The sequence below is a fragment of the Chelonia mydas genome, chromosome 2 (assembly GCF_015237465.2).
Source record: "Chelonia mydas isolate rCheMyd1 chromosome 2, rCheMyd1.pri.v2, whole genome shotgun sequence".
In the NCBI taxonomy this organism is placed as follows: Eukaryota; Metazoa; Chordata; order Testudines; family Cheloniidae; genus Chelonia; species Chelonia mydas.
The window spans coordinates 167,616,385-167,643,643 of record NC_057850.1 but is presented as its reverse complement, the minus strand read 5'-3'; the positions used below and the strand labels follow the sequence as shown (position 1 = coordinate 167,643,643).

Here is a 27,259-nt window from a genome sequence, read left to right as displayed (position 1 = left end):
ATACCATTTGCAGATTTTATTCTTATAGAAATCGGATGGTTTCATGGTAAGAAAAAACTATCATTTGGTGCTATGTCATCAGTGCATGTGTCTCAAGAAACAAACTGAAGTGCACAACACCCGTCTCCAGCAAAAGGGGGAAAACTCATGAATAATCTGGGTCTGAAAAGGCTTGTCTGCCCAAAGAATGGCTATTTTACTTTTTGTTCATCTTTTGAATGTTGCAGCTTTTTCAATTTGTGCTCAGCATCCATTGTGATCTCTTAGGACAGCTACAGAAATGCTTTGTGCCCCTGGTTAGTCATAAGAGCTCATAATGCTATATCATTCTGGTAGCTGAGTGTATGTGGGCAATAAGTGTACTAAAGAACCAGTTTTGTTATTAATCATTTGCTGGAACCAAGGCACTGCTACAGTATGAGCTACTCAGAGACATAAACTGCATAATATTTACTATAATAAATCAGTCTGCACTAGATACCCTAAGGGACCCCAAACCACTGGACCAGATCCAAAAGATTCTAAGTGAGATATTTTACAAATCCATTAATGGTTGAAAAATAGAAGAAAAACTGCTGTTTTTGACAAATATGTGAGTCATATAGAGGCATATGATTTATTATTTTGGCAGGTCTGTAATGCTGTGTATGTTCATTAAAAGAATCAGTTTTATGTTTAAGTCTATGATGGGCCATGGCTAGGGAAAGCATATTTGGGTTTCAGTTTGTTACAAACCTTCAGTCTGTTGATTTACTACACATAGAAATGCTCCATAACACAAGTAAATCTATTGGAATAAACAATTATGAGTAAAAATGACAAATAATAAACAACAAGATAAGAATCAATTGAAAGTACAATGTACCTGCATAGCTTAATGCAGTGGTTCTCAACCAGGGATACATGTACCTCTGGGGGTACGCAGAGGTCTTGCAGGGGGTATAACAACTCATCTAGATATTTGCCTAGTTTTATAACAGGCTACATGAAAAGCAATAGTTAAGTCCTTATAAACTAAAATTTCATACAGACAATGACTTGTTTATACTGCTCTATATACTATACATACAATTTTATATTCAAATTGATTTATAATTATGGTAAAAATGAGAAAGGAAGCAATATTTCAGTAATAGCGTTCTGTGACACTTTTGTATTTTTGTGTCTGATTTTGTAAGCAAGTTGTTTTTAAGTGAGGTGAAAGTTGGGGTACGCAAGAGAAATCAGATTCTTGAAAGGGGTACAGATGTCTGGAAAGGCTGAGGACCACTGTCCTAAGGCATTTTTTTAAAAATTGAGGTGGAGGGGAATGGGTTAATACACAATATGTTGACAGATCTGTGAATATATTTATTGCACACACACACATGCGGTCACTTGTTAAAAGAACATTATTAAGGTTTCAGAGTCAAGCACTCAAAAAATTTAAAAAATGCAAGCACTACGGTTGCATGGGCAACCTTCATTCAGCCCTCTGGTGTATATATATTATGATACAATCATTAATTACATGATCACAGACTGTTTTGTCCAGAGGACCCCTGCCTCATTCAGTGCACAAGATGGATGGTGTTCAATTAAATATATTAATAGACAATCCTTTGTTCAGTGTGAGGCCCCATGCCTTATTTACTGCACACAACTTAAATGCTTCTCTGAAGACAGTACTATTAATTTCCCCATGGGCTCTGTATGGCACTCATCCGTACAGTATCTGAATGCTTCACTTACATTAATTTATCCTTAGAACACCACTGTAAGATTAAGAGGTGGTGTTATTACCATTTTACAAATGGAGAGCTGAAGCACGGAAAGATTAAGGCGGAACATTACCACTAATTATGGGTGCCCAATTTGAGATGACTAGGACCCGATTTTTCAGAGTACTTACTGAGCAATATATACCACTTCCTATGTTAAAAGCACAGCTCCCATTGACTTCAGTTGAAGCTGTGAGTCTCAAGTTGGGCACCCAGAAAATGAGGGACACACAGTTAGTGACCACCTGTGAAAAGTTTGGTGTGTGATTTGACTTGCATCACATAGGGAAAGATTGGGACAGAGAATCCAGTTTTGCAGGGCAGCATTCAACTGCCTCAAACACGACATTGTCCTTTCTTTTCCTGCAATCCTCTGCCTCATTCATTACACACCTTTCAACTTCTGCAGCAAATCAAGCAAGAGTTCTGCAGCCAGGGGTAAAAGTAACTCCAAAGACTTACCGGTACGGGGGCTGGCTCCAGCCCCCGGAAGGGGCGGGGTTTAGGGCAGAAGGGGCAGTGCTGGGGAGCGAACGCCTTCCATGCCACCTGGCCCCGCCGCCCAGGGCTCCAGTGGCGATTTAAAGGGCTGGGGGCTCTGGCCACTACTGCGGCAGCAGTGGCCGGAGCCCTGGGCCCTTTTAAATTGCCGGCCCTGGGGTAGCTGATCCCTTTGCGTCCGCCTCCCCCGGTCGGCAGCCAGGGGGCGAAAAAGTGGCAATGATGTTAAAGTGCTACCATGGCAGCCTTTAGGCCAATGGGGAAGGCAAAGAGGCAGGGATGTTAAAGTGCTGCCATTGCAACGCTTTAATGTGGGCTGCATACGGGCCGGTACCAGCTTCTTACTGGTACGCTGTACCAGCTCACTTTCACCCCTGCCTGCAGCCAACAGTCTCCTTCACTGTGCTGCCCTGACTCATTGCCATAGCAGCTCCATCTTGTACACTGAATGATCTAGGCATGCCGTGGAAAATAGTATATGATCATGTAATTAAAGACTGGCATGTGCACAAGGAGTAGAGTTTAGGTTGCAAGGGCAACCTTAATTCTGGCATTTCCTAATCTGAGTGGTTGACTTTACTAACTTAATAATCTTTTTTTTTTAATGTAGGTGGTGGAAGTATAATTTCCTACCTTTTTTAAAAAACCCTGAAAAAAACAGAAATTCCATATTGCAAACATCATATTGACTCCCAGGTGAGTCATTGGCAGGGTTGGAACTAGACTTGGTCAAACATTTTCCAAATGAATGTTTTTCTATTGAAAAATGCCAATTAGCTTAAAGTAAAAAGTGTTATTAAAATATACTTCGTATGACAAAAATGTTCTGTGAAATGAAAACTGAACCCCCCCCCAACACTTTGGTAGTTCAAATGTTCCGCTTCAAGCGTTTCAGAATTAAATGTTTTGATTTTCCATTTCAAAATTACTTATTGCCTCAAATTTTTAATTTTCTATTATAAAATGTAATATCGAGTAAGAAACTGAAATCAGAACAAAATGTTTTGACTAACCAGAAACACATTTTTTTCACTATTTCAGTTTGTGGGCAATTTTGTTTTTGTTCCATTCCAAAACAGAATACGTTCAGAAATTGCAAAATTTCCCCTGAAAGGAAAACTCAGTTCCCTGCTCAGTTCTTGTTGAAACCTTTAGATCCTCTGTTCAGATCTCTGCCATTTAAGCTAACAGAGTAACTTATAATAGTTGTAGTAGTAGGCTGTCATCCACTATCATTAGTGGAATAAGATGAGACAAACTTTGCCAGTGGCTTTCACAGCTGTTTGCTGACAGTGGAGGAATGCTGAGACTCAGAAATCTTGGTTTCCATTCCAGGGTCTGGAGGGGAGTGTGTTCTAGTGGTCACAGACACTTCTTGTTCCCTCCAAGGCTGACTTCTTCTGCCCCATTCCCCTCCCACCTGTTGCAATCCTGTCTTTCCCCCAACCCTGGCTCTCTGTCTCATTCTCTTTACCAGTCTCAGTCTCCCCCATCTCAGTCTTCTCATCCCAGTCCTACTCCCTTTGTCCAGTCATTCCCAGTTCTCCCCCCTCCCATCTCAACACCTTGTCCCCAGTCTCTTTGCCCACCCAGGCCCAGTTCCCCCCTTCTGATTCCTCATCTGATCTTTCTCCACTGGTTCCCCATCCTAGTATCCCTCCTCAATCTCATCCCCACCCTTTCCCTCGCCACTTGTCTCAGTTTCCCCCATCCATATCCTTGCCCCAGTCTTTGCCCAGCCAGTCAAAGTGCTCCCCTGGTCCCCCTGCCTCCCCACTCTCAGTTCCATTACCCAGCCCAACCGTGGCCCAGGGAAGCAGGGAAAGTCTGTCTTCACCCCTGTAGCCCTTAGCTGGAACAAGCTCAGTTGCTCTTTGGGGACGGCCTATGCACAGCCTGGTCAGCACTAGGAGCTGTGAGAAGCTGGAACATATTCACTGAAGATGGACTCTTTGGAGATTTAAGCTGCTAAAATCTAAGACGTCTCTACTGATCATGTGCTAACTATGACTTTTTCAGAGGCTGTTAATTTGGCCATATTTTAGGTGGATTTTTACAGGGACCTCAAAAGGTACATCCGTGACAAAGGCCTCTCCCCATCTCATCCCACCCCACCTCCTACCCCTAGCTAATTTCAAATCGATGTTCAAGCTTGAAGGCATTATTTCATTATTTAATAAAAAGCAACCACCTTTTTTTAACCTGGGAATAATAATGTACTTTTCCTAGGCTCATTTTTTGAAAAAGTTGAAGTGTTTTGGCTAAAATGTTCCCCAAAATTTTAGCTTCAGCACACATCTAGCATGTGAAATTTCTGCCCAAGCACTTAAAGTTAGGCAAAGTTGTGAGCAACTAAAAACAGGGTCTTACAATATGAGGTGTCAGGCAACCTTAATAATAGTTGGTGCTACCTCATAATAATACCATTTTGCAGTGTGACGTGGTATGGCAACCCTTCTTAGATCTACATTCCAAGCAGCTCTTAATGTTGAGGTTATGGCTCATCAGGTACTACAAAACCTGCTTTATGATCCAGTACTGGGGATATTGCTTGTACCTCCAGAATGTGCTTCATCTGGATGTAGGTCAGACAGCCTTAATTAATTCTGACACTGTTATATCCTTGTAATCTCTGTCACCTTGCTATTTTCATCTTCTCTTCTCACTTTCTTTCTGACTTTAAACTTCTTTTACTAGTTCAGAATGTCAAACAAACCTTTTAAAGAGGTATCTTTTTGCCAATAGGATGCTGTCTCATTTTACTTTGTAATAATCCTATATTGTTGGGTTTCAGTGGGGAAGTATTTGAAATATAATTAAACCAAACAATAAGAGAAGTGGAATAAAAGTCTACTTTGAAGGCATATGCTTAGTTATCTACATTTTAAATTAAACATATCTAACCTTATTTTTCTTTTAGGATAATGGGTATATATTTTTCTCTTTTATATAAATGTTGGATTGATTATTTTGCCACGCAACATTCATACTGAAGGATTTGCCACCAGGTGAAGTTGCAAGACTCTTAACTTTTTTCCATTTCTTTGTAAATTCCAAAAGTACATGGTGACTGCAAAACTGCCAAGCAACTCTCAGAAATACAGTACTAATAAGCTAAACAGACAGATTAAAGAACATTCATTCTGTTATAAGATGAATAATGGAGATGATTTTACATCACTTCCACTGAAAGATGTGATGTTCCTATATATAAGGAATGGGAACTTCTCTATAAAAGTTTCTGGAATTCATCTTCACGACTCACAGCTCTGACACTCTAAAGGTGTAAGATGCCAAATTCTCAGCCTACATACTTGTACTATGGACATACTTAACACTTGATAATTTTGTCTTTGATGAAGATGGAGCTTAAAATAAGGGAGAGGATGGAGGAAAGTGTTATCCCTTCATCTGCTAAAAGCAGAGACACAAAGCGCCCCCTCTTCTCTCTAGATTGGGAAGAATTATTTCCCCAGAGCTTCCCCTTGGAACACCTCTCTGCTGGACTGTGAAGTAAGGACTTACCAAGCAGGAGAAACTATATTGGGAGTAATGCGAGGAGTATGGGTCCCGCTGGGGACTTCCCAGACAGTGTTCCTGGGGTCAGGATGAATTGGGAAACAAAGGAGAAGAAAGCAAGGGAAGGATGACTGGGGAGACTGGGAGTGGGATATGGTGGATAATGGAAGAGAAGAAATGTAAGAAAGATTTAGAGGGAAAAAATAGAACAAAAGCTATTCATAGGGAAAATTTTAAAAGTTGAAAGACTGAGGAAAACAGATTGGCAGCCAGAAAAAGAGAAAATACAGTGAATTAAGGAAAAAATTGAGGTAGACTAGAGCTATTGGGGAACATATGCAATAAAGGGAAAATATCTGTAAAAGTATGTAGCCCAGGTGACAAAATATTAGGCTGAAATACCTGTTTTATTTAGATGACAGAGGGAATGACTGTATGGGAGGAGATGGTTCCAGAGACATGGTTGAGGAGGAGAGAGAAGCACAGGAGCCCAGAGAAGAGAATAACTTGCTTTGATTTGGTATGGGTTTTTTTATATTGGTAATGCTGGCATTTGAGGTGATTTTATCTCCTAACGTGAATGAGTTTGGCTACTGTTTTTTGTTTGTTTGATTGAGTCCCCATTTGTTGTTTTAGTAAGGCAGAACTTCCCAGTGATGAGTTGAAACAGGTAGGTTTACTATTTTACTTTGCACACAATTATTTTCTGAAACCCCTTAAAATCTTCTGAAAGTCTAGGAATTGCAACAGGACTTGCTCAGTTTAGGGGTTTTTGCCCCTTAGATCCTCCATTTTGATGTGACTATTTATATCTACACAGGCTCTCCATCTTGTTCAGGTCTATATGGTGCCACATATTGGGGTGTGAGAAGTGAGATTCAGGGATGTGCTGTGTTAGTAAGACATACAAATATTGACTTAAATGGATAAGGATTTCACCCCTGATACTTCTGTTTGTCTGGGCATGGATCTGATTGGGGACATGGACTTCTGGTGCAGGAAAATCTGCATTAGTATGGTGGGGTTGCATCATTCTGGAAACCTGGGATGACTGGCAGTGGCTTCATTAGTTCTGAATAAGGAATCAGACCATCATGGAGCTGTGTGATGAGCTTGCACCAAACCTCCAGCACCAGAACACTTGATTCAGTAAAGCCATACTGATGCATAAGTGGGTTGTAATTGCTTTGTAGAAGCTGATAACACCAGACAGCTGTAGGTCTGTTGAAAACCACTTTGGGGTTGTAACGTCCACTGTTGGGATTGTGGTTATGCAGGTTTGTAAGGCACTTAACACTGTGATCTGCCCCATGGGTGGTTGCCATAAGAAAAGTTCCAGAAATAATAGCTGGATTTCAGAGGATGGGATTTCTGATCTGTGCAGAGGCCACCAATGGGACCTATATCCCAATACTTTGCCTAACACAAGGGGTAAGTGAGTATTCAAACAAAAGAAGTCACTATTCTCTTGTTTTGCTGGACTTAGTTTACCACAGAGGCAGATTAGGTAATACAAACATAGGAAACACTGGAAAGGTTCATGACATCAAGGTGCTGAAGAGAACAGGTGTCACTTGAAGGGGGGAGAAGGGATTTTATTCCCCCAAAAACAATATTGTTCTGTACGATTTGTCTGCACCAATTTACTTTGGGGGACCCTGTATACCTGTTCCTGCCTTGGCTCATGAAACCATACCCTGACATCATTGACCCTGGAAAAAGGGAATTCAGTTACCAGCTCAATAGCTGCAGAATGGTTGTGGAGTGTGCATATGGTAGGCTAAAATCTTGTAGGCGCTGCCTATCCACTCATTGGGATGCCAATGAAGATAATGCTGTTTGTATAATCATCACCTGCAGTACATAGCATAACATTTGTGAGGATAAAGGAGTGTGTTTTCATCCTGAGTAGGCTCAAGACAAGTTTGGTTTATAAATTCTGTACAGGCAGCCAGATCCCGCCCATGTGCACACTGGTCCTGGTTCTCAGTGGGCAAGGGCAATCAGGGATGTCATATGTGCACACATCTTGGCACAGAAGGGATGCAGAGGATTGTATGTGCCTGTGCCAAGGGACATTTTTACATCCTAAGTCACTGGAAATGAATGATGAAACATTGGTACATGTGGGACTACATAGCTTTGTGTGGGTTTTGTTCCCTTGTAATCAGGTCATCCATTTGTGTGACATTGCATACACTAAAGAATTATAGCAAGATACATCCATTGGGTTATCACCGTGGGGTTGGGTTTGTTCTTTGGAAGATTGGTGGCCAAATTGTTATGTGGTTATTGTGCAATGTTTTTTGTCTTTGCTATTCACACTTGTTTAGAAACTTCTGTTATCGATAGCACTCAATCTTTCTTAATGACCAGGGCTGGAGGACTGAAGGCAGAAGGAAGAGAAGAGGGAAATACCTGCTGGCTCTAAGCTGGAGAGCTGGAGCCAAGGGCCAGAGAAGGCTGAAGAAGGGGGGACAGTGGAGGGCTTACTTGTCTCCTTGCTGGAGAGTTGGATTCAGAAGAACAGTGAGAGAGGTGAGGGAGTGAGGGATGCTCCCCAGCAAGAATGCTCCCAGCAGAAAGATTGTGGGAATCCCAGTGAGCAGAATGGGGTTGCACCCCCGAGGAGGGCTGCAGTGGCAGTCCTGGCAGAGGCACAGAAGTGTGGCAGAAGACACCAGGGTATGATGAGATCAAAGTCAGGTGTCAAAGACTACATATACTGGGGGTGATATGGACTATGTTTTGAGACTTTTGCTATTAACTATTTGCACTATGTTTTGTGAATGAACTATGTTAATGGACTAGAGGACCAGCTAGCATGGAGTTACTGGGGAACCAAGAGGAATAGTGAGTTAAGGGGACATCTGCAGGGATACCTGAAGGGCAGAAGAACGTGCCTGGGAGAAGACAATGCATTTACAGAAGAATTTGGTCAGCTATGAAGATGGACCAAGCAGATTTGCGCTGCCTTTGGAACCTCAAGACCCAACTGGAGTTTCTGCTACACCAGAAATTTGCTGGAAAAGGCAATTCAATTGGAAATTGATTATATTATCGGCTAGCATACGGAGTTTCAGTGCAAAGGTAGATGCGAGCCATGAACACTGCCCTCTCTACCCGCATCCCCACCCTGGCATCACCAGAAAATTCTGCCCTTGTGCCTGCCTAACATGAACTGGACAGGGAAAGAAAGAGGCACACCACAACTTTATTTATTCCCAGAATTTTCACATCAGCAGCACAAGTCTCTCACCTCTCCACTACAAAGGAACATCAGATTGCATTTGTCAAGCTGCCAGACCGAATCCTTCCCCCACCATCATTTCCCCCAGCTTGTACAGAATGGCTCAGTGAAGGGTGAAGCCAGAGACAGGCACAGTAAAAATGTAATCTTCCAAGGAAGAAAGGTCTTCTGCAACCAACTTTTTCTTAGACAACCAAAGTGTTCTACAACTGTGTTCTGTTGCCTTCCCCTTCCCAGACTTTACTGTGGGATGCAGGGGGGTTGAGGGGAAGAGGGAAGACGGACTGAAACTGTGTAATCTTCCAAGGGACAAAAGACAGCTGTTACTAGCTTTAGACAAGCAAGTATACATTTTCTACAATTGTCCCATCCCCAACTGTGACCTTTCCAACCCAACTCCCTTCTCTTCCTGGGGCATTGCTGCCTGACTGTTGGCTGAGAAATGCACAGACATAGGGGCACAATGATTTTTCCTTAATAATCTGTTTTTTTTTAGAAATAGCTTTAGCCAAATGCCTAACACTGGTTCACCAGAAATCAATAAAAATCATTCATTTATAACAGTGCCTTGCTTTAGGATCATTTCAGGGTAGAGCAGATCATGGGCTGGATGGAGTGGGGAAATCTGGAGGAGTTTGCTAATGGGGTGCAGCTCAAATGCACAGAAATATAGGATATGCATGGCATATTATCCAGGGAGGAAAAGTCAGTGTGCAGTATTTCTCATGTCCTCAATATTAAAAGCAAGAATTTAGCACCAGAGAAAGAGAGGATATTGGTGGGGCAGGTGGGGTTCCAATGTAACTTACCAGGCTCAGGTTCTGGTTTCTCACCCAGCTCCTCTGGGTAACGGTGCAGAATCACATACTCCTCAGCATACAGGAGCATCGTACACAGTCTCTGCTGCCTCCTCACCATGGACCTCATCAGCCTCCCAACAGACAATGAGGCTGTCAGATTTGAGTGGGGGGATCATAAGTCACTTCAGGCTCCGTACTGGGTGACTTTGATAGCACCCGGTCAAACGCCTCATAGAAGGGGCATATATGATGAGCCCTGCTGGAGAGACTCTGGCCTTCCTGTACAGAAGCCTCAAGTGCTTGATGAGTTCCCTGCTCTGGGCTGGAAGTCACTGAATGCCTGCCTGCTCCAGTCTCCATAAAATTTCCCAGCACAAGTGAATGTTCCTGCCGTTCCAGGTGAAGTCATAGAGGACGATGTACGCTGACCACATATTGATCAGCACCTTGGGATGTTTGGTGGGCCAATAAGCTGCTCTCAGAGCTGGATCTATCTTCACCTGTATTTATCTGTAGAGTGCAGCAGAAATCTGTTCTAATGTGGTCACTGCAGCAGACTACTACCATTGAAAATGGGGGGAAAAGGACATTTATGGACTGGGTAAGGGTTGGGAAGAAAAAGGTTCAGTGCATGATGGGGATGGAGGATGACTACTGAAACTCAAGACCTAATGTGCACCTCTTACACCCATCCACACTGCAAACTGGCATGGGTTTGGGGCCATGCCTCAGATGAGGAGTGTACTTATTCACACCCCTTAGGCATGCTATCTTAGTTGCCCTCTATTCTCCTTCAGACAATAGAGGGGGTTATGGCACAACCACATACATGGACACTTGAACAGTTACTAGTGTAGATGTAGCTCATTAGTGATCAACAGTGCTTTCTGAGCAGCTAAGAGCAGGTCAAGGCCCAATTCTGTGTTACAGAGTGTATACTGTGCCCTTTCTGTAGCAGGCATCAGGTCTTTCCAAAGAGTATCTAGGAATGTCATCTAGATGAATCAACCATTGCTGTTGGTTCCTTGGATAACAAGCTGCAATGCATTCAGATATTCATATAGTCTTCAACATGAGCAGAGAGGAAAAAAAGGGCTTTTATATTACATACATTTCTGCTAATGTTTCTGTGTGAATGACTTTATTACAGCTCTTGCTATGACCCTAACTGAGAATGAATGCAGAGATAAAGCGTTACAGGAAATAAAATCATCAACACCCTATGAATCTGAGGGATGGGGAAAGAACCTCAGCTTTGCTCATGACTTCTTATATCTTTGAGGTGTCCTTAATTAACCTGATGATAAATACTGAAATAATCAGCTCAAGATGCTTAATTTGTATGGATGTTTGGGGCTTTTTTAAATACTGATTTAATTAGGTGCAATTGATCCATATTTAGAGGATAAATGAGAGCTACTGAAGACTTATTTATTGACACCATATGGCAGTTCTTAAAAATGATGCTCAAATTATGTATAATGAGTCATACAAAAAGGAGGACATGCCATAAAAAGGACTCTCATTCTAAGATGATGTGAATGTCTCAGGATTTTAGTTCTAAAATGCGGTTTTAGATATCTGCTACATACAGAAGTGCCCTACAGTTCACTTTGCCTGACAAGCTCAGTGCTGGGCATAGCATGCATATTGAATGATGTGGTTCTGAAAAGACAAAGTCCTGTGATATAGTAAAAGCCACATAGTCAATGGGAGAAGTAGACGAAGAGAGAAACAATATAGAAGCAAGACATAGACGAAACGATCAGAGGGGAAAAGTCAGCAAAATGTGCTGCTAAACTTTTCAGAGATAAATATCTCTCACTTCGAGTAAACTAAGTGAGACACCACATCAAGGTGCAATAAATTATTCCAATTTATGAGAATGTGACTGAAGAAAAACAATGTCACTTCATCAATTAACCCTAATCTCTGACAGGTCCACAAAGGATACCAAATTATTCCTCTCTTACGAATCAGGTTTCATCCTGGCTGATCGTTGCTCATCTTTTGCTCTAAGTAGGCTTAGATAACTAAATAAAGAGACAGGCAGTCTTTAGTAAAAATTACATTAAAAATTATATTGAAATAATGTTAAGATTGTGAACTCAAATACTCAGAAGTAGGAAATGTCAGAATCAAGGTTGCCTGTGCTACCTTAATCCTCTGCCGCTTCAGTGTATACATTATGATACAGTCTTTAATTACATCATCACATGCTGTTCTTTCCACAGGACCCCTGCTGTTTTAGTAGCCAGGCAAGGTACTAACAAACTTCAACAGGACTTTATTTTTTAAAGTGAGAACCTCTTTTCCAAGCTGCTGCTGCACCCTCAGGAGCTCTCCCTCAGCCTCTTCAACTCCTCCCCCCTCCTTCCTGTTTCCTGTCCTTTCAGATGCCCAACAGCTAGTGCTCCCAATTCTAATAATTACAAGCAACATCTAAACACCACATTCCCTCCTTTCTTAAGAAACTCTCCCAATTACAATAAACATTGTTGTTCTAACCACAGGAACAAATAAGAAACAAGGCACTATACTGTTGACAGAATTATTAAACTATAAACACTATTAGATACTACATAACATAGTCTCTAGTCCAGACACGTGGTTGTCTGGGTCTGACAGGCCGTCTCTCAAGCCCTAGTTCCAGTGCAATGTCTTGTTGTGTTGATACTACGGTGAAGTCATCCAATGCAGACTGGGTGTTGGCATAATCTCCTCTTGGTGCATAGGCAGGTGCAAGATAAGAAGCATTCCATACCCACACATCAGAAAGTCGATAGGTGTAAGGTCTCTTCTTCTCTCTGATTTTAAGAGGAGCTATGAATTTATGGTCCCCTTTGCATAAAATTCCATGTTTTCGTATTCTAACAAAGGAACCACCCTGAAACTTTGGTTCCTTAGCACCCCGCCACTTGTGTGTGAAAACCTTATACTTTGCTTGGTTCTGTTCAACTGTTTTTCTCACATCATCCTCGGTTGGGGCCTCAGATCGTGCCTTTAACAATCCAGCAATGTTCAATTTAGTATTCATCTGTTTCCCATGCAGTAATTCTGCGGGTGATCTTGTGTTGTGGCATGTCGTGTAGCCCAGTATGCTTGCAAGAAATCAGTAGTGAAGGTTATCCACAATCACCCTTCCAGTTTAGCCATTTGCAAACTCTCTTTCAAAATTCTGTTAAACCATTCCATTTCCCCATTGGCTTGACGGTAGTTATAGGAATGACCTTCTGTGTAAAATGTTCCTCTCCGCTAGAAAAGTTTCAAACTCCAGGGAAGTAAATTGACTACCATTATCTGAAACCAGTTCTTTGGGGTTACCTTCCCTGCTAAAAACTGAAGAGAGGAACTTAATTACTATAACAGAAGAGATTTGCGATGTAAACGCTACCTCTAGCCATTTACTGAAATAGTCTATTAAGGTGATGGCATAACGACAGTCAATTGGAGCAGTATTAAAGGGTCCTACAATGTCAATTGCCACTTTTTCCCATGCAGATTCAGGAAAAGGAACAGGCTGTAATGGAGGGGTACATATCACTGCTGTCTTATCATGCATTTGGCAAGTAACACAAGATTTTATGACTGCTTCAGTTTGAGGGTCCATCCCTGGCCACCAATACAGATCCCGTAGTCGTTGTTTGGTTCTGACAATTCCTTGATGAGTATTGTGTGCCAGGTGTATGAGTTTTGACTGTAATTCTTCTGGCACAAGTAGCCAGTGTGTACCTTGTAGCACACAGCCATCGAGGAAAGAAAGTTCATCCCAAACTCTAAAATAAGGCAGCAAAATTGGGTCAAGGTTTTAAGGGTTACTGGGCCATCTCTTTGTCAGAAATTCCCATAGTTTTTGTTGAATTGGACACGCTGAACAAGCAGCTTGAAATTGTTCTCTTGTAACTGCAGTAAGAGTGCTTGTAATAAGTGCAAATACTACATCCTCATCCTCTGGTGGACCATCTGGTGAAGACAAAGGCAGGCGAGAAAGGCAATCAGCAACCACATTTTGGTTTCCAGACTTATATTCCAGTTCACAATTGAAAGAGAGTAGTCTTTCATCTTGCAATATGATATCCTGCTCTTCCCAGTCCTTTCATGGTGAGCAATGTCGTCAGAGGGCTGTGCTCTGTGTGCAACTTGAACGTGCGGCCCCACAGGTAAGTTCTCCATTTTTCAGTAGCCCAGACACAAGCAAGTGCTTCTTTTTCAACTGTAGAATATTTTCTCTCAGCAACTTAGTGCCCTTGAAGCAAATGCAACAGTCCTCTCTGTGTTGTCCTCATGAAGTTGTGTGAGGACAGCCCCAAGTCCATAATCAGAAGCATCAAGAGTTACAATTGTGGGCAATGCAGGACTGAATAGTGCAAATACTGGACTATGTACAATCAAGTCTTCCACCGTTTCGAAACTAGCTTGTGCATCTGTTGTCAACACTAAGGTTGAACTTCCCTGTAGTAATTCTCATAACGGTTCAATGACAGAAGCATAATTGGGAATGAATTTTGCATACCAGGAGGTAAGACCCAAGCAGGAATGTAAGTTTTGCAAATCTGTTGGAGGAGGAGCATTTGAAATTGCCAGGATATGATCTGGATCAGGTTTTAGTCCAGTCTGTGAAATTGTATGCCCCAGAAAGGAGAGTTCAGTTTGTCTAAATTTGCATTTGGACCAATTGAGCTTGAGGCCTGCTTTGCTGATGCAGTTTAGTACAGACTGCAGGTTATTGTCATGCTCCTCAGAAGTATTTCCAAACATGATAATATCATCCAAATAGCACTGATTCTTCACCATGTTGATTCTTCAAAAGCAATGACATCATTTTTTGAAAGGCACATGGGGCTGATGCAAGACCGTATGGAACACGTTTAAAATGGAATAGTCCCTCATGTGTAATAAATGCTGTGAGGTCTCTGCTATCTTCACGCAACATAACTTGGTGGTATGTGCTCTGCAAATCAAGAGTAGAAAACATCTTTGCTACATGGAGTTCTGCAAATACTTCTTCTATGTGAGGAAGAGGATGGCTGTCAATCACAATGGCTTTATTTGGCTCCCTTAAGTCCACACAAAGGTGAATGCCTCCACCCTTCTTCTGCATCACTACTATAGATGAAACCCATTCCGAGGAGTTAATCTCTTCAATAATGTCCTCTTGAACAAGTTTTTTAAGTTCCCCTGAAACAGCTTCCCGAACTGAAAATGGTAAGTGCCGTAATTTCTGTCATACAGGCATCACATTATTCCGCATTTTAACTTTATGCAGAAACCCATAAGCACAGCCGAGTTTCTCCTCAACACGGTATTGGGTCCCACCTGAAACTGGTTTGTGTACCGCAAGACTGCTTTGCTGAGGAAGATCAATTAGTCCATTAACTACCCTGAGATTTAAAGCAGCCAATAAATCTCTGCCAAGGATAGGAGTGCCTTTGTGGACGATGTAGAACTCTGCAGTTACACAGCAATCACCAAAAGTAACTATTGCTGGCAGGCAGCCACATACCTGAATTTGGTTTTTCAAATAGACACCAAGTGAAGCTTGGGTTCAGTAAGAGGCACATCTTTAAAGTAATGCAGATAGATGGAATCAGGTAGTATAGATACTGCTGAGCCAGTGCCCAACATTAGCTGAATAGAGTGTGATTTGCCTGAGGGTATGGCGAAAATGTTTACCATGCACTTTATTTGTTCTGGAATATGTGCAGTAGTGATTTTGTCCACGCTCAGCACAGTAACATCTGGTATTGTAACTGCATGTACCTGTTGATTGAACTGGCTGCTGTGACATACTTTAGCAAAATGCCCAATATTTTTACAGTGATTGCACTGAGCTACTTTTGCTGGACATCCTGTGTAGCTTGCAAGGTGTTGTGGGGATCCACAGTGAAAGCATGCTTTTACTGTATTTTGGATTTGCTGATTCGGTGGTTTTTCATTAGTTTTCCTCTTGCAATTGTGTGTCTGCAGTGGTAGTGAACTTTTTTGCAAAGGAGTCACAGCCTGGACTGTGCCTCCTCTATTCATGCTCATTATTTTGGCATCAGCTGTAGCTGACTCAATCTGGGTAGCAATGGTTATTGCTTTTTCTAGTGTAAGTTGTGGTTCTAGAAGTAAACGTTCTCTTACACGAAGCATGGTTGTTTTGTCAATGAGCTGGTCTCTAATCGTCTCATCTGCCATATTCCCAAAGTCACAAGTTACAATCAGACTCCTCAGGGAAGCAATATACTGCATTATAGTCTCCCCTGGTTTCTGCTCACGCTGGCGAAATCTGTAGAGATTAGCTACTACATTCACTTTGGGCACAAAAAAGTTCTTTAATGCAGTGAGTGCAGTCTCACATTTATCGTCTGCAAGGGGAAAAGTGTAAAATATATGCTGCCCTTCTGGTCCAAGGCAGTGGATTAGCAGAGCATGCTTTCTTTCTTCAGAAATCTCTGTAGCACTGATTGCAAGCAGATAAGTCTCAAACATATGGATCCAGGCAGTAAAAGCACTTGGAGGCTCACCTGGGCTTTGTAGAAAGGGTGCAGGTGGGTTCAGAGGCAGAAGATCCATCCTCGTCACCAAAATGTTGTAGTAGCCAGGCAAGGTACTAACAAACTTCAACAGGACTTTATTTTTTAAAGTGGGAACCTCTTTTCCAAGCTGCTGCTGCTGCACCCTCAGGAGCTCTCCCTCAGCCTCTTCAACTCCTCTCCCCTCCTTCCTGTTTCCTGTCCTTTCAGACTCCCAACAGCCAGTGCTCCCAATTCTAATAATTATAAGCAACATTTAAACACCACACCTGCTTCACCTATCTGCATTTCAGTCAAGTGGCTTCCTCCTTTTCCAACAGGCTGCCTGAGCGCCAGTAGGGCAAACATTGGGAATCCATGAGGAACAGGCTCCCCATTCCCAGTGCTAGTGCCCAGTACTACCACAGCCCCTGACAGCCAGGAGGAGCAATTGCAAGTCAAGTTCTTTTCAGCCCTTCCAGCCCCAGGCTGCAGCAACCTCAATCACTCTGTGGGGATGGTGCATACGCAATTCAGTTGGCACTGGAGCATGCTCAGTGCAGATGGAATCTTTGGAGAATGTAGCTGCTACATTCTAAGTCTCTATTGAGCATATGCAAACTGAAGTTTTTCATAGTCTTATGACTTGGCCAAAGTTGAGTGGAGTTTCACTGAAACAGCAAAAGACATCTATGACATAAAGGCCACATCCTGCCAGATTTCAAGTCCCTGCTCCAAAGCAATGAGGGGTCTAGAGCTTCTCAAGAAAAAGTTGTAAGAACTTTATTTCAGCAAGGGCAAAGTAACAGTTTTTCATTACCCTGTTTTCGAAAATGGTTAAGCCATTTTAGCAGAGTCTTTCCTCAACTATTCAGTCTGAGGCAGACACCCCACATAGAAAATTTCATCCTGAACAGTTTATGTTTGGCAAAGTTACAAGAAAATAAAAACAGAGTCTTATAATGGAAAGTGCCATTTCACTGCAGCCTTTTCTACCCATGCCTTCTATAATACAGGAAAGTGATGGGAATATTGCAGGTACTGAAAAAAAACCCACCCATTTATCCAGTGTCTTAATCAGATCAAAATAGGAATGGAAGCTCACCAGTGTTGGTGAGCATCTTCACATGGTTGAATGTTTGACAATAGGCATACTGTGACAATACTGGCATTCATCATATCTGCTCCATAGGAGATGAATGAATTGTCAATGACTTTCAAGATCAGCTGTCTTCAACATGTCAGAAAATTCTTCCAAAATTCCATTCAGCATCTCGCTGATTGTTTACTCCACTGCATACCCATTTGTCCCACAATAATGAGCAGAAGCAGATCCAGATCATCATCCCATTGCTGCATGTTTTCCACCCAGTTTGGCAGAGATCACCATTTAGGGGCATTGTGATTAGGAACTTTCACCCACAATATATGAAGCCAAGGGACAGTACCAACAACGCACAACAAAGCAATTCCTAAACTGTCTCCCTGTGATGCAGAGAACCTTGAAATGGCAGGACTAACATCGGTTAACAGCAGATACAAGCATACACAGTGTTAGACATGTGTCCAGCTCAGCTTATGTGGACAATCAGTGCAGACATGGGGAGCGTACGTAAGCAGGTGCCTGATTTAGTACTCGAGTATGAGTGCTAGTGTAGACATAGCCATAGACTGATGTAAACTCTCTGGCCTGGATCCAGTTGCTTTGCTCTGACTTAACAGGAAAACAAATTTTAACAGACCTTGAACTCCTAAGATCCCAGATCCAGCCTGTCTCACTCTACAACCAGCAAAGCACACCCTCTCCAAATCCAAAGACCCCACCTGGTTCCCTGTACTGTCCAGAGGACAATATCCCTCCCCAGCCTTTCCACCTCCCCAAACAAGCCAGCTCAGGCATCTACCAGACTACCTCCCCCTGCCTCTGCACCCTAGCTTTAACTTGTTTCTTCAGCCCATAGGCCTGTTCCCCATTAGTTACAAAAACTGTCCATAACCACTAAGATGGAGACCTGTGACCCTCTCCCTATCTGCCTCAGACCCCTGCTCTCTGTTGATGCCTTGCTCTCACTTACCCTGAGCTTTCATTTGCCTTCTGATGCCTCTTATATGACAGGTTTGAGAGGCTGTTAGTGAATGGGGTACTGCAACAAGATAGGTATGATCTCACCATGACTAACTCTGCTTCTGCCTATTCTGAAAATTTCATTCCTTTACCTCCAAACTTGTATTTTGCACATTGGCAGCCTATGTCATCCTAGCAGGATCTTATAAAAATCTCTTGGACATTAAAATTTCCTCACAGTTAAAGAGCAAGATAGTAGATTAGGTATCTTTAACAGCCTTACATAAAATCACCTAGGTGCTGGCATTCAGGCTCACGACTAAATGGATGCTTAGAGCATACATAGATACCTATCAGCACAATTTGCTCATGTGTCTGAACAGCCATTAGACATCTTCTTGGGTGACTAAATGCCATCTTATCCACCCAGATATCTTTGACTGTATCGCCCACTACACTTCATCTATTAGGCTACCAGCTGTATAGTTTAATTAATGATAGTAGCACTCTGGTATTGTTATCTGTAGAATCACATTGACATTTACAAGGAACTAATTAATTGAAAAATCAAATACAAGAGCTATTGAGATTAAACAATTTAAGATCTAAGTGCTTGAAAAATATCATGCAAAGCCATGTCATTAAATATATATATATATATAGCTACATGGCTACAGAACTATCATTTAATGGTAGATTTAAATTGCTGTTTCTTTTGTTCCTACAGGTAAAAAAAGTCTGTATACATTTCTCCAAAGTCAAAACAGCCCGTAGAGTAATCTTTCATTTGTGTTATTAGAGTGATGCCTTGTGTGGAAACACATACATGGCAGTTTTAATATTTTGTATTGGGTGGTCTTTGGCTAAGCTGCAGGAGGTCTGGGTTCAATTTGTATTTTATCCACTTATCTCTCTGGGTGTTAGTTTCCCAATCTGAACAATGGGGGATGATAATGCTTCCCGACCTTACAGGAATGTTATGAAGATAAATCCATAGACACCTGAGAGATGCTCAGTTCACCGTGAATAAGACACGGGTCCTATGGAAAAAACAGTAGATGATCATGTAATTAAAGACTGTATCATAATGTGTAAGCAGAGGGGGTAGAATTACTGTTGTGTGGGCACCTTTAGTTTTGTCATTTCTTAACCTTGGAGTACATGACTTTGTGACGGGGGGGGGGGGGGTATTATGGAAATAATTTATAGCCAGTTCAACTGAAACAGATCTGTGTTAATGTTTCTAAGCAATGTTTATTTTCCCCCTTCATTTACATTTTCAAATAGGCTAAGTATTTTTTTAAAAGAAGTTGATTAAAGTTAATTGTCTCATTAATTACTTTCCACTGGGATGTGATGCCTGATGGTTCGAGGAGAAAAGGGTCAATATCCTCCAATATCCAATAGAAGATAAGGCAGCTGTTTTGGCATCATTTCAAGAAAACAACCCATAGGGTCATCAGAGGTGGCTTATAAGTTTAGAATCAGTTTAAAGATCTAGTATGTGAGCTTGCTGTTAGCAGCAGCTCTATTATATTAATTATAATTAAACTTGTCAGCTCATAGCGAGTTTGTCTATACCACGTCTGGGAATGAGCCTCCCAGCCTGAGTTCACAGCCTTGTGCCAGTGGGGCTCATGTTAAAGTGCTAAACCCAGCTGTGAAGATGTTGCTTTGACATTGCTACTTGAGCTGGAGCTCAGGCTCTCTGGCCAGGGCAGAGATGGCTAGCCCAAGCCGTGCTCAAGTCTGTGTACCTGGACTGGGAGGCTCCCTCTCAGATGCAGTGTGGGTCAAATTAACATCCACATTCCCTTACACACAGCCTGTACATGAGTGTGATGTGGAAAAATCTGGAGAAGGGTGGAGGGAGGAAATACACCGCAAACTGGTGGGCAGGGCAGTGAGAAGGTCCACAGCTTCTCTGTCCTTATGGAAAAATCCTAAAGGAATTGATGATAGTCAGGATATAGAATCATTAAAGCAACCTGTAGAATGTTATAGTATGGATATAGTAATCTATTATTTTTACAGGAGGATTTACAAAACCTATGAGGTGAATTTCATATTTTGTTAAATTATATGGGGGTATAGTGTAATTTCTATAGAATTGTATTAATTTGTAGTGGAACCCTCTTGGCTTCATCCTTTAAAACATTATTTATGAGACATTTTTCCATAAAGGTGTGGACATTTTTTTCCAACCCAAGTGGTACAGCAGCATGTGTATCCAGTGCCACTGCTTCCCCTGTGTGCAACGGTTCCCAACCCCTGTTACTCTTCACTAGAAAATATGTGTTGAGAAGATTAGGTAGTGGGTGTGGGGGTCTTGGCCCTGCCCCGTGTGCTTGCTGGCCAGGTGCAAGAAGGCTATAAGGGACAGAAGTTTTACCCTTTTAAGGATTGCAGTAATTTCCTCCACAAGCCAGAACAAGAGGAAAGCAGGGGCGGGATTGTGCCTCAGAGAGTTATCTCAGGCACAGAGGGCCAGATTTTCAAAGATATTGAGGTGCTAAAGATGCAGATAGGCACCAAGTGGAATTTTCCAAAGCACTTTGGTGCCTAACTCTCATTGATTTCAATAGGAGTTAGATGCTTAGGCACTTTTGAAAATCCCACTAGGTGTGTCTCTGCAACTGAAGGGGCCTAAAATCGAGTTTAGTGTCTCCTATGGCTACTTTTGGGGCAATGCAGTTTATGAACTACACCTTGCTCAGGTACTTAAAGGGACAGTAGCCCTTAACTTCTATGTGCTTCAGTTTACCCCTAAATAAAAAAAATGGGTATAATGTTATAATGTGTTCATGTGTGTCTCTCTGCCACCTAGTAGGTGCAATGTGAACTGCTCTGTTGTGTGTCATCGGATGTGGTAGGAGCTTGGATTTTTGTGGAGGCAAATAATCTGAGTTTTACACCTTTTGCCCAAGTCTGTGTTCCATTGTGTTGCCATGACATTCTGAGTGAGCATGGGGTGCAGTACAGTGACAACTGTGAAGTTCCTAAATGGCCCCCAAATTTGTTGTCCTATTTATACACTTCAAGGGAAGTTCTGCAACTTAATTAATATTTGTAAGGCATTTTGAAATCCTTAGTTGAAAAAATGTGATAGAAATGTGAAATATTTGTAAATATTATGTAATGCCCAATTCTCATTTTCTTGCCTACCAACAATAAATAGGTTTAACTGTAGCATTTACATTTTTTTTTTTGCTGTTTGAAATAAAAAGGAGAATATAAGTCATCTTCATTTTTTTGGTTGAGAATGTTAATCAAAAGGGATTTATAGAGTTAGGGTACAAAGGGAATAGGAAAACTTTTACCACTTGTTATGGATCTTATCTTCTCTTGATATGTGCTTAAGCCCAGATCCAGATAGATATATGGGCATCTAAATCCCATTAAAATCAATGGGAGTTAGGCACCATACCTTTGAGGCTCTGCGCCGTATTTCCTCCAATACATAGGTGTGGTTTACATACAGTTTTATACTGGTACAGTTATTCTAGATAGGGTGTGTGTCACAAAGCAGTTGGCCCCTGTAAATGAAGTTGGTCCACATGCCTGTGCCAGATCAGATGCTCCCAGTTGGGCCAATTAAGAGGGTGAGGCTACACCTTGGATTACATAGGGTCTGAGAGAGCTATAGGTGTGAGTGGAAACTGGCTGAGCAGCTGTAGAAAGCGGTAGAAGTTTTCAGAGAGTCCCCCGTGAGGGAAAGCAGTCAGAGCCTAAAATGTGAAGGGTGAGCTGAGCAACTGTTTGTTGGTTTGGTTGTTTACGCTGGGACAATAAACTTGCCTACAAGAGAGTATAGGCAAGGTATAGTGAGTCATTAGCAAGCTGTGGGGAAGCCCTGCCTTGTTGCAGTGTGATTATTACTAAATTAGTTACACTGGTGCAAATACCTATTGTGGATGGAGTTATAGTGGTGTAAAGGTGCCTTATACTGTTGTAGCATATCCCCCTTCCCATACAGGACTGAGTTATAGCTGTACAAGTACCTTTTATATCCTTAAAACTGACTATACTAGGGGGGTTATACTGCTTTCACTATACAGATGTAGTGAAAGCAGTACAGCTTTTGTGTCTAGACAAGCCCTTAGGAGAGTGAACATGTCAGCAATGGGAAAACATGCCCAATTTAGTTATTTGTACTGTGTGTGTATGTTACTACGGAGAAGAGTTTGGTGTATTAACCAAAGGTCCTTGGAGAGAGTCTGTGGTAGGTTTAATTTACAGAGTACAAAACGTGAAACAGTGGATATAGCTGTAGCTCAGTGTATTGCAATTAGGGAGAGTTACGTTCAGGAGAGGTTTAGAATCAGTAATGACAAAATGATGGGTGAGTCATGGAGGTGGCACCTTTATTTTCCAGAGGTAGAGGAATTTGGGATGGAAAGGATGGCTCTAGTCTTCAAGCATTAAAACATTTCCTGCTTTCCAGCCAAAGGAGAGAGACATCCTATTCCCTTCTTAAATAGCAGAAAGCCAGCAATTAAAGAAATGGGAGGAGCACAGCAATGTGAGCAAAGAGGGTTCATGAAAAAGAAACAAGTTTAAGAAAAAAACAGTAATTAAGAGTTTTTACAATTAATAATGCCTTGCAATAGTATACAGCCTCTATCATCAGATTATTATGTATTTGTATTGAAGTAATGCCGAGAGGCCCCAACCAGGCTCAAAGCCCCACTGTTGTAGGTGTTGTATGTACAGACAGTAAGAGATGGTCCCTACCCCAAAGAGATTTCCTTGTCTATTTAGACATCTGACAAAGCGTCTGAGAAAAAAAGTGTTGTTATCCCCATTTTACAAATGAGGATTTGAGGTGCAGAAAGATCAGATGTTCTACTCCAGGTCACACATGAATTCTGTGGCAAAGCCTAGAATTGAACCTTACTAACAAGACCATTCTGCTTTCAAGCCATTGGCTATAAGTACAATTCACTTACATTGTGTGGCAGAAAAATGGAGACCCTTACCTTAGAAGGGAAGTACAAATGATAAGTGCTGTGATAATGCAAATAAATAATATGAATAAACTCATTTCATAGATGGGTAAACTGAGTCATAGCAATTAAATGGCTTACCATTTTGTAACACCAAATAGTGGTGTTAAACCAGAGAAGGGTCATAACTTTCCACCCAAAGTAAGGGAATTTTGTCAGACAAGCGGGCAACATAGTCACTCTTACTTTTATAATGAATGTTTTACATACCCATTTTATCAAAGTGAATGAAACATTTTCAGAAACTGAGCAGAGGATACTTTCATTCTAGAGATAATAACAGCATATTGTGGTGTTTCATAGCTTTAGTAATAATGGAAAATGGAGCTTGCAATGCTTCTGCTTGAATTATTTTAATTTGTTCCTCTTTCTCATACCCAATAGACTGGGATTTATTTAAAATCACAAACACTCATTCAATTTTTAATTAAAAAATGTTAAATTCATTTCTTGCCAGTGAAACAAATATGTGTTGTTCTTAATACATTTTAACGGAAAGCATAACACCTCATTCTGTTTATAGGAACAGTGTAAGTACAACACTGTTTCAGTATGAATTAATGTTAATCATTTCACCATTACCCTAGAACTTCTCCTTAAGCATTTTCCCCCCTGTTCACAAAGGAGAAATTGAATTCTTTAAGAGAATTCAGGGACCCATGACCATTGGACCTTCAGATGTAAATGCTAAGAAAATACATAGCATTTTCTTATGATGTTAGTAACATCAATCACTCCCTAAAATGCAAGGACATTTTCAAAAACTAACCAAAAAATTGAATTGAGTTGGGCAGCCTAGATCAGCAGTGCTCCATCACCTACCAACAATTAAGGTCACTACTATTACTGCTCGTGTTTCCATGCTTTTGCGTTAGTCTCTGTCTTTTTGTCAGCTCTCCCTTTCTTTCTCGCTTCCTGTACCATGTAATGGCTGATATGGGAGCTGCACCCATGTATTAATGCCTATTAATGTAGTAGCCAATGTATAATGTACCTATGAAAGATAATGTTTAACTTTTTGAAAAACTGGCCCCTAAAGTTTCTTCTGTGATGGCAGTGTTGACTTCTAAAGGTTTTTTATCTATAACTAATTATTAGATTAAGAACTTTCTTTCTTTTTATTTGTGTTTTGTTGTGTTTTACAAATGGTATGTGTAATATTATTCATAGATTACAAGGCCGGAAGGGACCATTGTGATCTGACCTCCTGTATAACACAGGCCACAGAACATCTCAAAATAATTCCTAAAGCATACCCTTAAAAACAAAACAAAAAACCTTTCAATATTGATTTAAAAATTGTGAGTGGTGGAGAATTCATCACAACCCTTCATAAATTTCTCCAATGGTTAATTACTCTCACCATACAAATTTACATTTTAGTTCCAGGTTGAATTTGTCTTGTTTCAACTTCCAGTCATTGGATCATGTTTTTTCTAGATTGAAGAGCCCATTACCAAATACTTGTTCCCCATGTAAATACTTATAGATTGTAATCAAGTCACCCCTTAACCTTTTTGTTGTTAAGATAAATAGATTGAGCTCTTTGAATCATCACTGTAAGGTATGTTTTCTAATCCTGTATTCATTCTTGTGGTTCTTCTCTGAACCCTCTCCAGTTTATCAACATCCTTCTTGATTTACCGGCACCAGAACCATACACAATATTCCAGCAGCAGTCACACAGGTGCAAAATATAGAGGTAAAATAACCTCTACTCCTACTCAAGATTCCTCTGTTTATACATCCAAGTATTGCATTAGCTCCATTGGCCACAGTGTCACTTTGGGAGCTCATGTTCATCTGACTATCCACCGTGACCCCCAAATCTTTTTCAGAGTCATTGCTCCCCAGGTCAAGTCTCCCATCCTGTAAATACGACCTATATTCTGTGTCCTCGATGTATATCTTTTCATTTAGCAATATTAAAACATATACTCTTTGCTTGCACCTAGTGATACAGATCACTCTGGATCTGTGACTTTTACTCTTCATTTCTAACCTCTCCCCCAATTTCTGTGGCATCTGTAAACTTTAACAGTATAGATTTTATTTCGTCCATGTCATTGGTAAAAATGTTAAATAGTTTAGGACCAAGAACTGATCCCTGTGGGACCTTGCTGGAAACACACGTACTTGATGTCAATTCCTCATTAAAAGTTACATTTTGAGGCCTATCCTTTAGCCAATTTTTAATTCATTTAATGTCTGCCATTTTAATATTACATTGTTTAATTTGACCTTGTTGTTGTTTTTTAATAAAAAATGTGTGTGATAGCAAGTCAAACGCCTTACAGAAGTCGAGGTATCTTACATCAACGCTATTACTTTTATCAACCAAACAAGTAATCTTATCAAAAAAAGATATCAAGATAGTTTCATAGGATCTATTTTCCAGAAACCCACATTGATTTGCATTAATTATATTATCCTCTTTTAATTTTTTATTAATCATGTCCCATATCAGCTGCTCCATCATCTTACCCAGGATCGATGTCAGCCTGACAGGGCTATAATTATCCAGGTTATCCTGTTTACCCTCTTTAAATATTGGATCCCCATTAGCTTTCTTCCAGTCTTCTGGAACTTCTGCATTACTTCAAGACTTATTGCAAATCAACATTAGCGTTCCAGTGATCTTCTCAGCTTGCTCTTTTAAAACTCTTGGATTTGAATTATCTGGACCTGCTGATTTAAAAATATCTAATTAATTATAAATATCCTCTGTAGAATTCTGATGTACATTGATACCTGGAATGGGCAAACCAATTCAGAAACAAATAAGAACTGATCTGAATCTTTCTTGATCACTCATACCAGGCCTGAAGCCATATTTCAGAATAGGATTGGGGCAACTTCTTAATGGACTTCTGTTTCCATAGTCTATTTCTGGTTTCCAGTTAGGACCTGAAATAGTAGTGCTGAAATACCACAATGATGACAGTGGATGCAGTATTTTGACTTGACCATGACTATAAATAGGAAGTGTTGTAGCTGTTTTGGTCTTAAGATATTAGAGACAAGGTGGGTGAGGTAATATCTTTTATTGGACCAACTTCTGTTGAGACCTGAAGACCTCTGTGCAAGCTGGAAAGCTTCTTTCTCTCACCAGCAGAAGCTGGTCCAATAAAAAATATTACCTCACCCACTTTGTCTCTCTAAAGAGGAAGTTATTTTTACTACACTGGTGAATCTGGACACAAACAGCCCCTGAACCTCTGAATGAAGGGTAAGTTGGGGAGAGTAGCAATGCAGACCCCAGGATCATAGGCTGAAGGTGAGAGTTCTGTGAGCACCTAAAAACTCTTTCCTTGAATGGAGGAGAGCTGCAAAATCATGGAAGGGAGTGGGAAGATGCATCCCAATCTCATGAATTCAGAGGACTTCTGGATTTGGGAAGCCTTGCCCCCGCACAAAAATGTTTGTAGGATTTTAGAGACCTCCCTCAGGAAAGCATGAGGTTGAGGCTACCACAGAATTCCTGGAGAAGGATACCACCAGATCTCTTGAGCTCCTAGTCCTGTCTGGGTAAATGCCCCTTTGGCAGCCCAGCTTTGTCTGTATTCCACTGAATGCACTCACTAGCAACTGAGAAAGGAGATTGCACAAGGCTGAATGTTGCCTGAAGCAGCATAAATCTCCATGTGGAAATCTGGGGGTGGAGCAGGCGATGATGCATGGAGAATGTCACCTGATGAGCGTGCTGAGAATGTCATCACCCCACTGATTGTAAAGGCTTCTTTGAAATCCCCAAGAAAATGGGGGGACTATAAACAGAGTATAAACTATACTTGCCTTTGGTCAGTGGGACTCAACACGCATACACCCTCAGCTCACATAAGCAGAGGAATCAGTCTTCTT

The 27,259-nt window shown here is 41.2% G+C and overlaps 1 long non-coding RNA gene across 1 annotated transcript; it reads left to right on the top strand.

Moving 5' to 3' along the window:
• Positions 1-1,105: 1,105 nt before the first annotated feature.
• On the top strand, positions 1,106-26,424 carry LOC122464319. The gene is made up of 3 exons (XR_006288259.1): positions 1,106-1,271; positions 21,903-21,907; positions 26,409-26,424. It is a non-coding gene; the product is annotated as an uncharacterized LOC122464319 (long non-coding RNA).
• The last annotated feature ends 835 nt before the right edge of the window (positions 26,425-27,259 follow it).